This window comes from Corapipo altera, unplaced genomic scaffold (assembly GCF_003945725.1).
Source record: "Corapipo altera isolate COAL_440 unplaced genomic scaffold, ASM394572v1 1, whole genome shotgun sequence".
In the NCBI taxonomy this organism is placed as follows: domain Eukaryota; kingdom Metazoa; phylum Chordata; class Aves; order Passeriformes; family Pipridae; genus Corapipo; species Corapipo altera.
In genome coordinates, this window is record NW_020884873.1 from 18636115 (window position 1) to 18651832 (window position 15718).

The following is a 15718-nucleotide window of genomic DNA, read 5'->3' on the forward strand; positions in this document are numbered from 1 at the left end:
GTTTTTCACTCATATTTTAAACATAAGAGTAAATACAGAGAAAATGAAAGACACTTCATTTTAAATTTACCAAGAATAGCAGTCTTAAAAAATTAAACATCAGAATACCTTCATATTGATGCATCCTTACTTTTTTCTTAAAAAATACTGAAAAAACCAGCTAAATTTCTAATATGTTTAAAAATTATGTTTATTTTTTATCTTAGGACATTATTCAAAATCTAGTTAAAAATAAAGCTCTTATACAGTTGTAGAAAGAACCTGCAAGAAAAACAGGCTTCTCAAAATTCCATTGTTAGATGGTTATTTGAGTAACTCATGCATATTTTCAGCTCAATCCCACAATCTTTTGCAACTAAAGAGTATTCAATAAAAGCTACTAAAAAATATTCAATAAAAGCTACCCTCAGTGACAAAATTACAAGCACAGATGAGATGAACTAGCGTTTAGTGTTCATCTTTTAACAGCGAAATATCACGCAGCACAGCAGAGCAGCCTTGAAGCGTTTCCAGCCATACCCACAAGGGAGCACAGTGCAGCCAAGGAACAGATCTCATGTGAGAGCTGAGTAAAAGAAACAAATCAATCGGTAACCAGTCCAGATAGGTTTGGTCACACCTGTGCAAGCCAATCAGGCGCCATGTGATAAACACTGCCTTCCAGCCTCTCAAAGAGGCGAGGAGGCAGCCCTTCAGAGAGCAATGCCAGGGCAAAGCTACCTTGCAGAAATAAAACATTTAAAATTACTAGCATTCTAAATGAATGTATTTTGGTAGTCTCCCTTAATACTTAACATTAACAAACTTAAGCTACTTTTGCTCATCTGATGCTTGGGTGTTTTCTCTTTTTTTACTCATCATGTGACCAAGTCACAAGGAGGAAATGAGTGGCCCAGGCACCAAGCCAATGGAGGGGCATGTTTTATTTCATTTAAAGGCATTTGTACAGAACAGCAGAAAATGACTCCTGCATGTAGAGTTACACATGTAAGGGTTAAAACCTGTAAATAAGGTGGTAGGTTTTGAGCTGAATTTTTTGTTATGATTTTTTTAAACTCAATACTCAATTTTGGAGTATCAACATGCACATATTTTCTATATATTTTTTTTGTTTAGATATGAAAATTCCCTTTTTCATTTTAGGCTTGAAAGTCATATATGCTTCAGCATGTGAGACACAAACAGCATTAGGCACCTCCCTCCAATACTTGAAAATTTCTTTCTCATGATGAAATGTGTGCTGCATGGCACAAAATGCTACATGGCTACCAGTGCAGCTAGGAATATGGGGAGGTCTCTTCTCTAAGCCAATTAAAAAGTTTTCCCTCTATTTCCTTATTTTTTACATTATTATTATTCTGCAGAGAGACTGCAGCTCTAAAGTAACAAAGGAAGGTATTAGATGCTCTGGATCAGCCTATGATCATGTGCTCAGGTAAGCAGCCCATGAGCTGCTCTAAACGTTAAGCCAATCAGCAAGGAGCTGCCTGAATCCTGCCTAGTAACAGGCAGCAGACAAAAGGAAGGTCATGGAAACACGGGGGGTGGGAGAAGCTGCAATCTAAACAATAGTGCACAATGGGGTTTGCATAATATCATGGGTCTAGAACAGCACAGGTACAGGGTTCCTGGGGAGCTTGCAGAGCTGGCCAAAAGCACGGCAACCATAAAACGTTTGCCAAAGCACAAGAACTACATGGATGAAGGAAAGTTCACTGATCATGAACATCAGTGCTCAAATGTGCAAATCTACTTAAAATCTACTTAAAATACGGCATAGCCAAATCAAGGAAAGTGAGGCAGCAAATGGTCATGAGTATTTTGTTCTAGGTGGAGAGCCCCAGAGAATGAAAGTGGTGAATAGAACCTACCTTTTAAGTTATGGTTCATAAAAAGCAGTTTTCGGTTGAATTCCTCCACGCCGTTGATATAAGTTTTCAGAAATTTAAAAATTATTTTCAAAGAAAAAAAATACTGTTTGTGACCTATTCTTACAGAACATGTGCTGAAATAACATGCCAATAATTTGTTTTTCTACCACTAATACAAGTCAACTGATCTAACTGAACGGAAGACAAACCACCAGCCTAATGATCTCCATTTACAACTATGCCTTTGCTTTTAAACGTAATAAAGAAAGCAGAGGCCACGACTATCATATGTGCAGATAATATTTCTTCTAGCACATCACAGGTGACTTGAGTTTTCCTCCCTTTTAGGCTACAGTTAGTGTTGGCTGAAAGTGAAAGAAGGATGTACAGTTATCTAAGAAAAAAATTACGTCGCCATCCTGCCCTATTTCACCTAGCTGCACGGGCAGCAAGACCAGGTGAACGGCAATTAAGCAGCCCTCTAGCTAATCTGTCCCCCCCTCCAGAGGTGCTGGGCGCGGGCGTTGCGTTCCCCTGCGGCACAGCCCTGCAGTGCCGCCGCCGCTCCCCAGGGGGCGCCGCCACACCCCGTCGGCCGCGGCACCGCGGGGGGACGGCCGCCAACCCCGCCTCCCATTGGCTGAACGGAGCCGCCGCGCCGCAGCCAATCAGGCGGGAGCTCCTTAAGTTCTACCTAGCAACAAGCCCCCACGCGGCGGGCGTCGCGCGCGGGCACGGCCGCGGGGGCGCGCGTTAAGAGAACGGGATTTTCCAAACGGTCTGATGGAAACTTAAGGGCTTTCCGCAAGACCTGGAGCTGCGCAACAGCGCTGACCCAGGAGTGCGAGGCACACGGCTGTACAGACGTAATAAAGAAGAGGTGTTTAATGCGCAAGAGCATTTTTAGGCGGTTTTAAGATCGCTAAATTCTGTGATGTTGACTGTTGAATCAAAAAAACTGCCGAGATCCAACCTGGCTTTAAGTACGGCAGCTGGAAAGCTTTCTTTTCTTCAGATGCCATGCAAAACCTGTGCTTTTCTAGTATCCCAGCAGAAAATCGGTGTTTTGAGACGAGTGTAGTATGACCTTCTGCCTTGAAAGCAGAGGCCGTTCTCCCCCACCCTTGCAAACTGCCTTCTGAAGTTCAGCAAAACACTTAAGTACACGTATGTATCTACGCCTAAGAAAAACACCCAAATCTTACGTGTTAAAGGCTTCTGAAACCAGAGTAAACTCGTGGTACAGTTTCAAACAGGTTAGTCTTGTGTACTGTATGTGATGGACAACTTCATGTACAAACTTGAACTACATTCCTGTCACTGTGGCATCACTGTGAATTAAGCATTGTCTTGTGTCTCCTCTACCTCAAGAGAATACTACTGCCTTTGACATTGGCTTGTGAACCTGCTTCTCAAACCAAATTATTAACTGTAGAGCTTTTTTTTTCCTCATGAGGCTGCACTGCCTTGTGGGAAAACCAGATTCCTCTTGGGGGAAAAAAATGACTGTCAGGCCCATTTACACAGTTAAGATATTTCATCTGCTGATGGTTTTGCAGAATTGTCCTTATGTGTTCATCAGGTTATGCCTTGATAACTACTACGAGTAAAACACATACTTTGGAACATGGAAGAATGGAAAACATGGAGAGTCTTTCCTAGACAACTTTTACAAGCAATTCAAGTGCCTCAGAAACACCTATTCTTTAGCACGTGGACCTTAAGCTGATTCTTCAAGGAGAGTTTTGTCTTTTTCCGTAAACTAAATGTTAACAGCTGTTTAGATTATTAAACTAGTAAAACTGCTTATCTGGAACTCAGCAACAGGGCTGTGATAATGTGTTCTCTTACTTCCCACAAGTGTTAGACTTCAACTTTTTATCAACAAGTCAAAACATTAGCTTTCAATTCAACTGTGAGATCTCCAGACACTAAACAAATACTGCTGTTTGAAACAACAGTAACAGCAAAATTCAGCTTTCCTATAGACTGATTTTTTTTCAGCACAAGCTTAAACACTAAGTATGTTTCTTTCCATAGAAAAAAAAAAGGATTTACTGAATATCTATGAAGTTAATTAGTGCATTTAAGATACATTTGTGGAGTACTATTATACACAGTTTCAATGTTATACTGCAGTTCCAGCTTTGGCATAGGATTAACAGTCACTGTTATCCTTAAATAGAAATAGGACCTAAAAATTCCATAGAAGTGGGCACCAACTGCCAGAACACATCTACAATTAAAAACTTACCCAACTTCTGATATTCCAAACATAAGACCTGAACAACTTGAATTGTTCATGCACACGAAGACCAAAAAATACAAGAAACTCTGTGAAACAAAAATCTCGAAAAAACCAAGGCAAGATGTTCTGTTCATGCTTAGGCTTTTCCAGGTGTTATAAAATACAGTATTTTTTCCTTTTATAAGGAAATAATTTATAATTTATAAATTCAAAATTTATAATTTCAAGTGAAAATTCAACAGGCTACAGCTTTGAGAAGGTATCACTAACGTATACAGATCTGCATCCTTTTGAGGCAGATTTCTTTACAAGTCTTCTGTTAGATAAAATGCAGGATTATTGTAATGAAAAAATTGATATATTTACCGCAATAGTCCATATTTTCTAGACTAGTTCCTGTATCACTTATACAACTAGCTGTAGCAGTGTAACCTTGGTTTTCCAACACTGGCAGCTTGGTGACATTGCAATTCAGGAGGTAAGCTGCCTGATGCTGACAGTGGTCCCCTGAGGTCACTTCTCAAATACCAGGAGAAAGAGAAGTGAGAACTCACAACAAAAAAAGGTGATGCTGTATTAGAACGTTACTGTTTGGCACGCATACAAGCGCCTTTTATGAATTCTTTTTTTTTGCACATTACATTTTCTCAGTAACAATATAGAAAGTTTAAAATGGAACAAAACCAGCAGTTGGGAGTTGGCTGTGGGAAGGGTTATCAGTATTTCCCCCGGGGAAGGCACTGTTCCTCAGGAGGGGCTCTGCACCTGCTGCCTCACCTGCACCCAGACCTGCCCCGCACAAGCGCAGCACCCGGGGCTGGAGGGGGCACATCATTTCATAAACTCATCCAACTGAAGCCTGATGGGGACTCCCAGATTTTGGGGAGCAGGGAAGCTATTTGGCCATTTCCTACATGAAAGGATGGGTTTTCTTTCAGTGGGTGCCTGAGGGAGGCCAGGACACCGCCCCGGCAGCCATCTTATTCCCACACCAGCTGCCTTCCCGATGGCGGGGACTGCCGGAGATTTGCATACCCGCTCGGGATTGGCTGCGGGAGAGCTGTTTTCATAAACCAAATCTGCCCGGCAACAGGCTAAAAATAGCCGGGGCTGCTGCTGGGAGCGGGAGCGGCTCGGCCCACACGAGGGGCCAAGACACGCACAGCCTTCCTGTCCTGGCGGTATGGGCGGGCACGGCACACTGCACTTCCTCAGGGATTTTTTTTTTTTTTTAATTTTTTGGTGGGGTTTTTTTAAATGGCAAAAATAATTTCTGAAGTAATTCTCTCTTCAAATCAAAACATTACCTATTATAATTTGCACATTGTCTTCTTTCTCACTTTCATTTCTAAGCAAGCAGGAACAGAAGCCATCTTTCTTACTCTGTTTAATACCCCATGACAGTTTGGTGAGATGGCAGTGGGGTGATCCACAACATCTGCAACAGATATCACCTAATCCTCACTACATATAGACTGTTACAGAGGCTGCTTCTTGGCTCCCAAGTTACCCTTCGGTACCTCACCAGAGACACCCCCCCCCCCCCATACAATTCCTCTACTGAAACTAAACATTTGGGATTTCGAAAGGCGAGCACGATGAACCAAGAAAAAAAATTCCGTAAGTACATAAGGTATCTTGAGACTAAAAATTAAGGCACAAAATTAAAGCACAAAATTTCAAAGTTATTATATAAATACATGTTCTTTGATAACTCCAGCAATTATTTACATGTAGAGTATTTTAACATTTAAGCCTACAAAACAGGTATCATTTACAAAAGTTTGATTTTCAGTAGTACTGAACTGACAGCATAAACTCTTCTGACTGCAGCAGAAGCAAGTAAAGAGATTTCCACACTTTTCACCACATCCACTCCCAGGTTTCTGTTTCATGAAACTGTGTTAAAGGCAGGTGAAAGCCAACACTGTAAGATGAATGGAGCATCCAGTGCACACAGGACATGTACAGACACCTAATACAGGTCTTCAGCATCCTGGAAAGTGCCATCTGAAGTGTAAGCTGTATATAAGCACCTTTGGTATGAAAAAATGCACTTTCTACAAGGCTGTCAAAATTGACTAAGAAGAGAAGGAAGAAAAGTGGCCAAAGAAGATGGCCGGTGACCACTGATGAGACTTGATATCTTTTGAATGACTCAAGAAAAAAAATCACAAAAATTAACCAGAAATCCTAATGGGAAAGTTAAAGTGAAGTCAAACAAATATTTGTATATAATAAAGCTTCAAAATAAAATTAGAAAAAACCACCACCAAACAAACCAAAACCCACAAAAGAGTTTCTTCTAAAAGCTACTTTACCCAAACTTTATTACCTGTACCTAGTGTTAGGACTATTTGTCACACGTATTCTTTATGGAAAGGTAGCTTACTCCATAGATGTTGGCTTGCTACCTAAACAAATTTTACTAGCAACTGTGCCATGTACCACAAGACATTTATTCATTAATCAGAGCCTAAATATCTTCCAAAAGCAACTAATGGTGTGGAATAATGGGAACTGAAAAAAACCCTGCCAACCTAATATTCTTTTTATTACTACATAGAAAAAAAAAATAAAAAAAAAATCATGTTTTCAGTGCTGGTAAATCACTGCATTAATATGCTAAGGACCCTAGACAATGAAGGCAATCCATGTTTTTACAATGATAAACAGTCACTCTAATAAAATTCCACGGCAGTCAATTTCTTACTATATCAAGCATTCAATAATAGAGCAAGATTTATTTACCCTAGTAGAAGGGTACAGTGACAGATCAAATTCTTTCGAGTCAATGGGTGGACAATTATTTTTCTGTATTTGCTGCTAGGTAAAGATTTGTCACATCTCAAACTTGTAAAGGCTTGTAAGAAAAATTACTCATAGTGTCACCCAAATTGCAATTGAAACGTTTCATAGTCAAACACTAAGCAACCATAGCAGAGTTGATTCTTCAACTTATTCATGATTAGAACAAGCTCTGGAGACAGATATCCAGACTTAATTATTTGCTAAGCTGCCTAAGGAACAGGAAGCAGAAAGCGCACAAAGCCAAGATGATTTCTTTACAGAGTTCTAATCATGGAAATAAATGAATAGAACTAGTAGGAATAAATTTTGAAATTATGTTACACTAGTTTAAGTGGCAAAGTTTTACTGATCTGCATCAGCAACACCTTAAGCAGCAAAGCACGATATGCCCTGTTAATTTCTGAGGTGCTGACTTACACCTAAGGCTAACGTACTTGTCAACTCATATAATCTGAGAAACAAAAATATTGGAACAAAAGCAAAGGAGGACGACAGTAATGTCCTGAAAGTAATTGCTCAGTTGATGGGAAAATCCTTTTGTACTTGGCTCTTTACAAGAATAAAAAATTTACTCTTCCTATCAATGTTTTTGAATGAACATAATAACAAGGACTGCATTTGGCAACAGTCCTGTGCCATTTCTTGATATGCAAATATCTTGTATCTGGCATATAACAGAAGCCTAAAATGAACAAAATATTCTCAGTTGTTTTTTTTTACCATGGAGGGGTGGGGGTAAAGTTTGGCTGTTATCAGTTGGTGGGTGAAGAAGCATAAATAGGAAGAACTTCCTCGTCAATACAAGACACACTTTTTTTTTTTTTTTTTAAAACCCCCCATAATGATTCTTTGGAACAGCTGCACCAAGGATGTGTGAAAATCCCCATCGTTGGAGGCTTTCAAGGTACAGTTAGACAGGGTGCTAGATAATCTCTTTTTTCCAAGGAAGGTCGGACCACGTGATCTTTTGGGGCCCTTTCCAACCTGGGCTATTCTCCCAACTTAGCTGTACAGCTGATTTAACTACCAGAAGATCAGTATTACCTGTCAGATATTAAAAACCCCTCTAAAATGGGACTTTTGAAGGTGGTCAGATGACTAGTCCACCAGTCTTCTGAAGGACTGTTACATCTTCAGCAAGAAAGCAGCAATTGCAGAGTTGAAAAGGTACCTTTCAAGTTAAACCGTCTTCTTCCAATAAGCTCAGTCATTAAAAAGCAAAAAAATCCCCTCCTCTTTGAATAAGTTATTTGCATAGAAACACACAAAAAATATATTTTATGTACTTTATATATTTTGTATTTATATAGATATATATGGTTGGGGAAAATGTCATCAGCTGGCTTACAATTAGAAAAGTCTAAAATGGTAATTAGGTTGTGAACTTAAGGATCTAGTTTTATTTGCATAGGGTTTTACATATAATTGCATATGGAAGCTGAATAATATATGCAAACAGTAGATCATCAGACTGAAATAAGCAGAAGTGAACTTATCTTTAGGCAACTTTCTCCCAGAATAAAAAAATTCATCTTGTTTGCTATCCCTGGTCAGATATGAAAAAAATTGATACAGCTGAAATAAGAAATTAAGTTTCAGAAGCAGAGTCTAATTCATATAAGGCACAGACTTCTATCAGACCTAAGATATGAATTCCAAGCACCTCACTTTCCTTTCTTTGGTTAACTAATAAAATTAGTACTTCACTTGGCATCTTTAATTCATTTTTTGTCTGTTTACTGTTCTGACATGGCAGTAAATACTGCTGATGAAATATAGAGGAATATACTTCAAGAAGCTACAAGGACTATCGAGTTTGACAGGATCTTACAAAAGTATTTTCAATTTTTATTTAGGAATACCCTTTGTAACAATGTAGACAAACAGGATGTAAAATAAACACTACTATGAATGTCTTTGTTTTAAAGGCAAGGTACACTGCAAGGCCTTAAGATCCCATTCTAGAAGGGGAAGGTTATTTTCAGGAGTTTAAACTAGGAGACACTGAGCAACTAACAGACTTTAAAGTACCCATGAAAAACATAACACTCTTTTGGGTGAAAACATCAGGATAAACTGGAACTGCAACACATTTTTTGAATCAGATCCTCACACCTACCAAACTTGTTGATTAAAATGAGTACTCTTAAAATTTCCACAAATTTAGACCGTGTTTTCATACACCCTTCACATCCCATTTTCCACCTGCAAAATTTCATTTCAGAAGAATGTTCAAAACAGTTCACAACTTGCATAAATAAGAAGTTAGATTACAGAATACGATGCAACAAGAAAAAATACTGAAAGCAATTTTTATTATTCAAATATAATGAAATATTTTTTTCTCCCAGTTCTGCTACTGCAGCCTATGCACAACTAATCCAGTATAATCCTGCATCAAATTGTGAAGATAAGTCAAGGAACAGGAAAGCTGGAGCTTATTGCTGCTTTAGTACGAAATGCAAGACCAAAATATTTAGTAAAAAGTGTTGTTTATCACTAGGAAAACATCGATTTGCAAAATAAGTTTTATTGCCAGGTTTTTGTTTTCCATCCTTGACAAAGGTAGTTTGAAGGTTCACCAGAATGAGGAAGAAATCATTATAAAATTTCATGAGGAGAACTAGGTTCTTTCGATATCCTGCTTCACAGACTCACTTTACAGCAGCAGTGTTGCTGTAAACACTCACTGTATTCATCTGTGGCCACCAGAGACTACCACAGTTGCTAAGCAACATCTTAGTTTCATCTCTATTTTGATATTTGCCATTTCAGAATATTCACTGGAACCTTACATTCTTTGAATAACCCCATCTCATTCCACTATTTAAGACACTGGTTGCATAACATCAGATACCTAATGAAAAAAACTAGCTTTTCACAGTGGTTTTATGAAATGTAATCAACTAGATTTTTCAGGGACCACTCAGTGGTTTTATTGGATATGTAGGAATCTGCCTATACAATTCCATTTTGGTGATTCTCTCTCATTGACTTTTTTCCCACCCCAAGTCTGCACATTGAGCCAAAAATCACAAGATAGCAAAATATGTGGGGAATTAAAAAAAAAAAAGAAAGAAAAAGAGGGGAAAAGCCTCTTTTTTTCCTATGCTTTTCTATATGTCTATGTGTAGATAAAATATCTAAGAATATCTGCTTGCAGCAAGAAACAGTCACCATAGTCCTAGGGAAACCCCACTCAGTTTCAGAAATTGTTTTGCCTTTTCTGATTTCTAGTTTCTCCACTTAAGAAAGAGCGGGAAATAGAGAATTCCATGGTAAAAACAATATTAAAAAATTCAAACCACAGAGCAGTCAGCGTGTTTATCTAGATTTATGGTACTATGGATTAGAATCTTACTCTCATAAACGAGACTGAAGTCTCTCAATGAAAGAGTGTGACACATGAGCCCATACACGTTCACCAATCTTACAAAAAAAATGACCAATATAAATGACCTTTGGTGACTCTACCAGTATACAGGCATCAAGCAGCAGATTCCACAGTGGCAGGAAAAGAACACAGATTGCAAAAATCCATGCAGTCAACATATTTCTGTGGATAACATTGCTATGAGGTTACTGCTCCTTGAGAGACTGCCCCCCAAGACTGTCATCTAATTCAAAGAGGGTTTCCTATTGAACGATATCTTACAGGACAGCATCCTATGCCCCACATAGTTACTCTGCACCCTTTGCATACAGAAACAGTATTCAAAAGAAGCAATGAGCTTTCCAGAACTCTGGCAGACTGAGCACCACCACTGCCACCCAGTACCATAGTCAATAGTTCAGTCAGTGTTCATACAGAGTCCCGCTCTCATAAACTCTCTCCTGTCCTTATTAAGCAGCATTTAAGCATTAAGAAGTACTCCTGATTGTCTTGTTGTAAGAGTTCTGTTACTTGAACTATATACTGTGACATTTCCCTTTGGGTTGCATAAGGACTGGGGAAAAAAGAGAGGATGAAATGCTAATAATTAGGTGTAGGCTCTCATGATGAGAACTGAGAATAGCTATGTTTCTATGAAATACTAAATATTTGGAATCATGCATGCACCTCAGCTAACAGCTCTTCAAATCACAGCCCTAAAATGACCAGAGGATATAAAAACAAGTGCCTAGTTAACCATTTGAAACAGAAGATGACAAACCTGACTAATATTACATAGATGTGTCAGACATGAAGTAAAAAAAAAAAAAAGTAATCCAGCTATTGTACTTTCTCATCTAGCAATATGAATCTTAATAAAAAGGAGTCAATTAGGAAGAGTTTTATCACTTTAGCTGTTATGCAACTGCATCTGTTTTTTGTGTTGTGGGATGACCAAATGCTGTATTCTGTAGCAAAACTCTAGTACTAGGAGTCTGAAATATTTTCTGTGAATTACACCTTATTGTTAATATTACAACGGAACGTGGACTTCTAAACCTAAGAAACTGAAATTAAAATCTGTAATCTGAAGGCATCTCTTCTCCACGACTATGAAAGAATCCATCCATCCTTGTGTTTCCTCAATTTCTTAAGAGTAAGGTCCCTTAAGCAGAAAAAAGTTGTATGCAAAATGTCCTCTTGACCACACTAGACAGCAGGTTCTCTCAGGCTGGGTTTCTTAGAGGATATAAATGCAAAATAAAAAGGAAGACTGCAGAGATGTTCCACCTGTTTAATAAAGACTTCTTTTAGACTAAGAAGCTACAGGCCTCAAAAGAAATTAATTTGCACTTCCAGAAGTATTTCTTACATTTGGTTACTAATGACCCAAATGAGGCTTGCAATTACGCAGGATGCACAAGAAACACTCTAGAAGGCTTCCCTGGCTTTAAACTTCACATCTAGGATGACAGGTTTTAATTTTTTTTCCCTGATGAATGCTTTTCAAAGACAGCCATGAGTCCCAGTTTGCAGTCACTCAACACCATCAACTATGCATGGGTGCTGGCAGTGAACATGTGGACAGAAGTAGTCAGCCAGCAATGTTTTGTTGATGCTGACTGGTGAGATCATACATATTAGCCTAGTGAGCCAAGGAAATAGATCTAGATACATGATGTGCCTAGGACATGTGCCACCTTCTGCTCAGAAAGACCAGGGTCTAGAGCCACCCTCCAAAGCCAATGTTGCATTCCTAAGTGGAAAGAAGAGAAGTGAACAAAAGCAAAACACATTTCTTCCAGTAATGAGGTCATTGTATTTTCAAAAACAAAGAAGACATTACAAATTCATGGAACATTAATAGTCTGCATAAAACATTGAACTAGCACTCACAGTAGTATACAATATCAAAATAAGAAGCTGCAAGTTAACTATTTGTCAATGATTCTGCCAGAACAGCCCATAAAAAGTTTTTGAGCCTGGTACTAAAAAACAGTGGCCAGGCTATAGTGATACTGCCAGCACTTTCATGAGTGGCTAATACTTCATCTGTGAAAGACTTGTCTAAACTGCTCCATGAAAAGCTCAAAGTAGCTCTACAAAAAACATCCTTAATTTTACCATACTGGGAGGAAGCAGATGATGAAGTAACTATCCAGTAACACCATTGTCACAAATACAGAAGTACATCAAGAATTTGTACAGCTATTATAGACTGCCTGACTTCCCAAATTCCTTAAAAAAAATCATATGAAGAAAAACGCATCTGCAGAGTCACTCAGTGACCACTGACAAGAAACTTCATTTTTCTTGTCTAGAAAGTTTCCCAAATGTCACCCAGAGTTACAGATGCCAGAAGCAGACAGTATGAATTACACTTGGGAATGCCTCCACTGACAAAAGGTTTAAAAAACTCAAAGGAAAGCATCTTAAATTTTGATGATTTAAGGTTATCTGTAATAAGTCAAACTCCAGAAAGGTTCTACCCAGAAACCTTCAACATTAAAAGGAATGCTCTTTCACAGGCTGACTTCTACCCAATGAACCATCAAGCCAAAATGCTTGTGTGCTTCCTGGAAAGGATGGACTGCAGTTTCTCCTTATGCCAAAAATCAAAGGCTAAATTTCTCTTCGAAAGAGTGAAGACATCAATATATATTCTCTCTTCATGTTCTGGCACATAACATAGCTGAGCTCTTTCTTGATAGTTTTTCAGAACTAACTGCAGACTCTCCTCATTAATCTGCATGTATGACCTTTCCCCAAGTTTGCATTTTTGATCATAAAACGATCTTATTTATATGCCCAAAAGGTGATTATGACCAGGTCATATTCATTTGTCACCACAGGACCTTCTTGGGGAAGAACTTCTCTAAATAACAGAACACTGAGGAAAGGGTAGCAGAAGCTACTGAACTGGTTAACCTTCCGAAAATCCATTTTCTCTGGAAGCTGTTAGTAGCTTCCTTAAAATCTTGTACAGTTCCAGAGAAAACTATCTGCACAAGAAAGTACTGATCCTTGAAGGAACATTAAAAAAAGCACCTATTTGTTTTGAGAGGACAACTGCATTTTTTTCAACAATCAACAAATCCTTAGAATTTCCATCTTGTTTTCAAAGTGCACAATTGACAGAGAAGGCTGCTGCTCACAGTGTGATGGCCTTCCCAAATGATGTGGAAGCTCCAGCAGTATCACAGCAGTCCTTCAACAAGTGAAAAAAAAAGATCCTATCAGCAGTTTTGAGACTACTACATATGCTGCATCTGAACAGAACAGTTAATTACCACAGCTGCTTGGAAAGAGAAGTATCTTTTTCATTTGACTATAACTAGCATACTGATCACCAAAGTACTTTCCACTTTAGGGAAATGTAGCAGCAAACAGTTACTAATAAGTCAGGGATATATGCTGCTTTCATTAACAGACCTCAGATTTTAATTTGTCTACTTCACATAGCATGAAGTTAAGCTTTAACATTTTAATTTTGATAGTTCCTATGATTGCTGGATTTTCTCTGCCAAATGAACAGTCTTGGATTTGGTTTTGCAATGCCTCTCCTCCATTATTGAGTTGACCCAATCTTCTAGCCTGGAGAACACAAATTATTTACAAAATCTGTCTTACACTATCAGCAGCACTTCCTGGAACACACATGCAGTTCTTACACTGGCATACAAGATTCTCAGTTTATCCTTACCAGTAGAAGAAAACAGATGCAATTCTAAAGCTTCCTCACTTTGAGAACTAGCTCATCATGAGACATCAGTTTCATCGTCCCCACTGCTGTCAAATATGCAATAGCTGCCATTACGACAGTCAGCACAAAATCCTGAGCTACACAGCATGATCAGAATTCCCTTCCCATCACATCTTCTTATAGCTGATTTTGGGGTGAGAAAGCTTAAAATTTTTCCCTTCCTGGCCCCATAATGAAACCAGCTGCATGCACTGGAATTTGCTGATGCTCAATCTTAACACTAAAGATGGAAAACTTATAACTGTTTTCAGTAAATAACATATTCACTGTTTGCAGCATAGATTAAGTGATCTTTTCTAAGAAAAACTCTAGTTCAGATCTACTTAGGATAGCTGAACCCTTCCCTCTATGAGGTTGCTGATGGAGAACACAAGGGACATCTTCCTCTCCCACCCCAGCACATACTTACAGAGCACAGGCCTGTACCACAACTGATAGCTATGTTTGTAAATGATCTCAATGTCACTGAAGTTCTAAAATAAGGCATTATAAAAGTCACACTGCTCACAGTTTTAAATATTGTTCTCTTTGATTACACCCCCCCACACACACATACACACCCAGACCCCACACACACACATACACACCCAGACCCCCCCCACATGCCCCCCCACCAAAAGAACTCAACATAACAAACCAACAAAGCAGTTTTCAGTCATCACATAAGGTGAAATTCTAGGGTAAGTCTGACCACAAATAAAGAAAAAAGACCCACAACAAAAGAGAAATACATTTGTACATAAAAACAAGATAAGGTCACTGACTGCACGCCACTAGGGTGATTGAATTTTGCTAGGTATTTTACTTTTCTTGACCATAAAGGTTTTCATTCAGCAGTTAACAGGTTTTGCTGCATAGACACTAAACCTTGCCCACTGTCCTTTCAAAAGGGAGGGAGGGAAACAACAAAAGTATCCAAAATCTCTGCAACATCTCCAGTGAAAGATACCAAACATCTATAAGGAAGACACCATAAAGCATGAGAACAGAAGGAATTATTTTGAGGCTCATCAGACCATTAAATGTCCTTAGCTATCCATTTGCTGAATCCAAAAAGGCACTTGGCTTTCTGGCTAATTTTGACTCATCATCTAAATATCTTTTCAGGTGTGAGCCACAAGATGCGACAATGCAGACATTATTCTTGGGGAGAAGACCTAGACTACTTTTGTGTGGTCTCTTCACCGAATCAAACTAGTAGGTTGTACCAAACCCTACTAAGTAACTGTATACAGTAACTAGAAATTTAGATTACATGGAAGACTTCATGCAAGCATTATCCTATATAACCCAGCTGCTGAGTTGCCACAGTGGGCAAGCCATACATCAACTGTTCCAAATCCCTATGCCATCTAAATCCCATAGACTGGCCATTCTTTTAAACCTGTCTTCCAATCAAAGTTAGATGTCTTTCTAGAAAGAGACAAAACAAAAAGAAGTTCACTGTTTCCTTTACTCACAGCAAAACTAAAAAAAGAAAAAAGCAACATTTTAAAAGATCAGCTGGTTTGCCTCTAACTCTCCACTGCTTTTGTTTTTTCCTCTCTGGATTGGAGTACCTATTTTAGGAGTCATTTTTGCTTTCTGAAAGATTACATTCAGTGGAATTCTTTATACAATTTATTTTTTTAAAACTCAAGACTGGGCTGCGT

The 15718-nt window shown here is 38.6% G+C and overlaps 1 protein-coding gene across 11 annotated transcripts in view; it reads right to left on the reverse strand.

Moving 5' to 3' along the window:
* The window catches only part of ATF7IP (activating transcription factor 7 interacting protein), an 86251-nt gene that overhangs the window by 51555 nt on the left and 18978 nt on the right, over window positions 1–15718 (reverse strand). The window contains exon 1 of one of the 11 annotated variants that reach the window (XM_027654131.1): window positions 4897–5099. The exons of 9 other annotated variants lie outside the window; for them this stretch is intronic. The gene's annotated coding sequence lies outside the window, so the exon portion shown is untranslated. Of the gene's footprint in view, window positions 1–1871; window positions 2422–4896; window positions 5100–15718 lie in introns of those variants that run through there. One more of the 11 variants, XM_027654097.1, reaches the window with a different exon arrangement.